The sequence below is a fragment of the Quercus lobata genome, chromosome 6 (assembly GCF_001633185.2).
Source record: "Quercus lobata isolate SW786 chromosome 6, ValleyOak3.0 Primary Assembly, whole genome shotgun sequence".
In the NCBI taxonomy this organism is placed as follows: Eukaryota; Viridiplantae; Streptophyta; class Magnoliopsida; order Fagales; family Fagaceae; genus Quercus; species Quercus lobata.
The window spans coordinates 12,925,130-12,930,086 of record NC_044909.1 but is presented as its reverse complement, the minus strand read 5'-3'; the positions used below and the strand labels follow the sequence as shown (position 1 = coordinate 12,930,086).

Here is a 4,957-nt window from a genome sequence, read left to right as displayed (position 1 = left end):
AAAAATCTAGGTTGACGGATCTCCATGAAGTGGGCCTGATGGATCCACGACCGAGGGTCGATAAAGGGCGAGCCCAATTGTGCGAAGGTTTGTTATGGAAAGATCCTGCATAAACAGATGCAACAGAAACAGATCAAGCACCCACATGGCAGTCAGAAACCCTAGATGGGAATACTTGCGACACACGCTTAACCACCATAGGATCCCAAGGTAAATAGGAACTCTAGCACAAAGAGGATTCTGGAAGATGCGCACATTAATAAATATCTTCTCTACAAGGAAATGTCTTATCCATCACGTTTGAGACTATTCAAGAGGATTCCTATAAGGAAAAGACTTCTACAGCAAGGAGGAGAAGTCAACCCTCTACTACTATAAAAGCCCTAATACCCTCACAAATCAAAGTACGCATAATTTGCCCTTCTCTAGCACTCTAGAGTTGTGAGAATAGTTCTAACTTGACCTTCGGAGGGTATTCGGCCGGCACCACACCGGTGCTCTCTGTTAGGTCTTCTCTCTTTGCTGTGCAGGTATCGTTACGAGCGTGCGAAGATTGTGTGGCTCACTAGTAATATTTACGGCATCATCAAATTTAATCCTGAACTTTTATGCATTTGCTCTTGGTTTTTTTTTTTTTTTTTAATGTGAAGTCAATATATTCAAGTTTTATTTTTATTAAATTTTGTTTAATTTAAGTCTTGAAAAAAATTCCTGAACAACACATTAGCATCAACTCCTTATCACCATCTCAAATAACAACCCAAATGCATCCTCAAACTTGTATTCTCTGCAAACCCCATTCATCAATGCATTTATACACTGCGGTGTTGGGTTCAATCCTCATAACAAGAGATTCCCCGCTTCCTTCACCTTACCATGCTTGCACGTGCACAACCCTGACACTACATTCGTATAGCTCACCGCATCAGGAGAGCACCCTTCATTCGTCATTTCTATTATTGCCTTTGAAACTAAAGTGATAGTGTGGGGTTTTCCACACGTTTCTCAATTTTTTTTTTTTTAATTCTTACTACTTTCCTTGACATAAGAAGATTTTCCTATGACATCATTCACATGATGTTGTTGCTGCTTGCTGTGATGTATCTGCATTTACTGGGAGTTTGTAAATAACTTTACTGATTATGTGTCGGCTTTTAAAAGATTACTAGTGGCAGACACATGCCATAACGATTTGAATTTTTTTGGTTAAGTGAAAAATGAAAATAATAAATTAAACTTATAAGGACGAAGTATTAGTCCCAAACTCTTCTTAAAATAACGTGATTATTTTTTTAACAAAGAATAGTTGATACAATACATTATATTTTCTAAATTAAACTATCTAGATTTTTTATTTGAAAGTCTTTTAAATTTTGTAAGTTTTTTTTAAAAGGAAGTATAATGCAATTTATATTAAATTATTATATAAGACAAGATATTTTGTAAGTAATGCAATATGAGGTTGGAATTTATTTCTAGTGCTCCTTACAAACGGTTCATCATCTATACATCATGAATGGCCTAAAGAGGAGGCAGATTTAAGTAAATACATCACTTATATTAGGAAAAAAAAATTCAAGACTTTTTTTTTTTGAGAAACAAAATAATTTTATCAAGACTTTAATAACATAAGAAAAATGTAATTTTATTAAGAGCTTACCAACATTACGTTGAGATTGAAGTGATTTTCAATGAAGCAGCTTCTCTTTCTACACAAACTCTGAAGCATCACCAAACTGGACGGAATGGACTAAATGTATCAAAGTGGACCAAAATGGACCAAACGGACTGAATGGAAGGAATGGACTAAAATGGACTAAAGTAGACCGAAATACTACACTAATATGACTCAGCAAGAGCGTGGTAACAATAAACTCTACGTTTAAATTTTTAGATATTATATAGATGCGGTTTACTTTAGTCTATCTTCCTTGTCCTTTCTCCTTTATAATACTTGGTTGTAAGGGGGAAATGTGTTGGGGTGGTTGACTGTAGCAGGCAATCTGATCTGCAGGAAATTTTGTATCAAAGTTGCTCTATAGGTTGGATTACACTAGCAACATTTTTTTTTTTTATTGCGTAAGATGTCTTCTTAAAAAAATAAATAAATAAAATCTAGAATCTCTTGTTGCAATTTGAGATTTGACAATGCCTTGCTATTCAATTATTATTTGTGCTTATTTGTGCGTCTTTGTGCAACATATTTTTATTCTTTTAAAATCATCTGATTTATAATAATTACTCCTTACTATTACACATAGGCACCAATAGGTTTTCGGCAAAATGTGGCCCCAAGGTTCTTATTCAATCATAAATTTTTTTACCAATTAAGTTAATTAGAATTTACCATAAGATTTTACTCCTAGATTAATTTGAATTAACTATTAAAGCAATTCTATTATCTCACTTTCCTTACATTTTAAGTTTTTAAAAAGTGGACTGATACTCTTCATTTAATGTGAACCATCACCTATAAGTGTAGCGCTGGTTGTTCCAATATAATGTTCCATCATAGATTTGATAGAAACAGAGACGTGCCAATGCCGAGTATTCTTATGGATGAGGGCTGCAATACAAAACGGGTCCAAAATAAACATGGCATGATATGATACATGGTTAACCTGAAGGAGACCCAATGTAGTGCCAATTCAGTTTATATTGCCTAAAGCCAGTAAAAGTAAAAATCACATGCTCTTGACAATACAAATTAATCCAATGAAAACAAGTCTTGAGTCACATTTGATATACTAGTATATTACACTTATAATCATTTTACTGTAGTGGGTAGGATAATGTTAAAACGTGACAAGAACCACCCCTGGGTTGGAGGCTATATCCATTACCACTTTTCATATACAAAATGACCCAAAATATATTACTATTACCAAGATCTGATTTTTCCCTTAGTAACCAAGTGACAGGCTGCAGAAGAATCCATTTCTCGGTTTTTGTTATGGAGACAACTCTTGCAGTGGAACAGTACTCTTCTATGTGTTCAAGAACTTTTACAGAACCCAGCAGCCTTCTATACTGTATTTACATGATTGAATTCTCAAACCTGTGCATTATTGGAGTATCAGAAAATTCTCAAAACTGTGAATCATTAGTATAACTGTATAAGCAATATTGCAGGCTTGAGATGACAAACAATTATTTAATAAAATTATAACTTCAACAATAATCATGGGGTTCAAACTGAATTCATGACCATGAATCATATTCAAGTTAATTCAGTTGCTGGCATATGCCCACCAGTAATAGTGATGCAGTTTCTTTCAGCTCAATTCCTATAGAACTCATTTTTTCAGACTTCAACTTTTCTTGATGGTAAATGCACCATCTATTTTTCAACTCCAAAGCCTAAAATTGAGAGTTGTTCTAAGCATTAGGATGAAGAAAAGCACAGGCCATTCAAAAATTTTCCATTTGTGCCACCTCAAATCATGTGTTTCTAAATTAGTAAGGCCATGACTCAATCCCCGTAACATATGCAGCATTGGACAGCACCTAACTCACACGAAAGCACATCAAACTGACTCAGAAATCACAACTATTTGATGAAGAGGATAACTCTTACCAACATCTGAGGAACTTTTAGGAATATGAAAGATAAGGAGTATATAACGCTTGAGACTGCTACTGCTGTAACAATGTTGTGCGTAAGGCGCTTGTTGTCTTCACTGGGGACAAATGCTGTTTTTAATGTATTTGTCAGTTCAAAGAGTCTGTAAGAAATCTGCAAAAAAGCCATAAAAGTTGTCAACTTTAATTATACACCAATAATTTCAAGATTTTGAAGTATGAAAGTCTTTTACTTACTACAACATATATTGAAGTGGTGAGCATAAAATTCAATAATGGGTAGTCTGGGATCAGAGAAAGCAACAGTTTTGGCTGACCATCTGGAACACCCGACCTGCAAATTCATTGAATCATTAAAAAATAGTATTCCATATATGTATCTGAATGGATGAATATATGTGCAAATGTACATTCTACATATGCATAACATGTCAACCTTACACAGAAAACTACAGTTCCATTATGTGTCAGACACTCAAAAATAAGCTTCAATAGGATTTTTATGTTTTCTTTCAAAATTCAGACTTTATAGGGGGCAATATGAACTACTGGTTTAGCTAGGACCCTCACAAAGCCAATGAAAAGATGAGAAGCCTGTCCTAGAAATCAGAGATGCAATCTGAACCTGCTGTAGGCTATCTACTAGTTTAACAGTAAGCATCAAACCATTAATTGCAAATAACAGCATCAGATATACTTTGATAATGATGAAGCCCTTAAATTTTCTAGCAGGCTTTCACAGCTTATACTTTAGTATACCTTAACCAGATATGGATTTGCGAGATGTAGGTCTCCAGAGTTATCTTTCCAAGCCATCTAGAAAACCAAAGAATTAATATCATGAATCTTATTCAAAGATAAATGAATTGAAAATAAGAGGAAAAGCAAGAAGAATCTACTCGATGTTGCCCCCAGATAGTGGACTTATGACTTCTATATATGGATAATTCCATGACAAATGAATTAAAATAAAGGCTACTTACGCAAAAAGGGTCAAACTGTAGCTACGAAAATGCTGGGTGACATTTCGCAAACATGTGTAGACCCTGATCAACAATATTGAATGATACATCACATATTAGCAGAAGGTTTTGATTAGTTCAAAACACCAAACATATTTGAGTTAAGATATGCATACGTTATTGGAATCCACGAAGTGTATGGATGGAATTTGTTGTAGGTGATCTTGTCTAGCTTGTATATATATTCTCAAACCACATGTATCCCACCTAGAAATCCACCAGAACTGTTTGCATGAGAAATGAACATTTAAGAAACAGAATTTTGTTTAATCATAAAAAATACCATTAAAGATGTCAATGCAACAGCCGTTTTAATTGATATTCTGCGCTTTGCTTCTGTTTCTTCCAATTTC

The 4,957-nt window shown here is 34.4% G+C and overlaps 2 long non-coding RNA genes across 2 annotated transcripts; both read right to left on the bottom strand.

Moving 5' to 3' along the window:
• Positions 1 to 2,581: 2,581 nt before the first annotated feature.
• Positions 2,582 to 3,729, bottom strand: LOC115994667. Its single transcript, XR_004093243.1, has 2 exons — positions 3,578 to 3,729; positions 2,582 to 3,058 (listed from the first exon to the last, which is right to left on the bottom strand). It is a non-coding gene; the product is annotated as an uncharacterized LOC115994667 (long non-coding RNA).
• A 98-nt stretch (positions 3,730 to 3,827) lies between these two features.
• On the bottom strand, positions 3,828 to 4,957 carry LOC115994666. The gene is made up of 5 exons (XR_004093242.1): positions 4,888 to 4,957; positions 4,721 to 4,811; positions 4,566 to 4,628; positions 4,342 to 4,398; positions 3,828 to 3,916 (listed from the first exon to the last, which is right to left on the bottom strand). It is a non-coding gene; the product is annotated as an uncharacterized LOC115994666 (long non-coding RNA).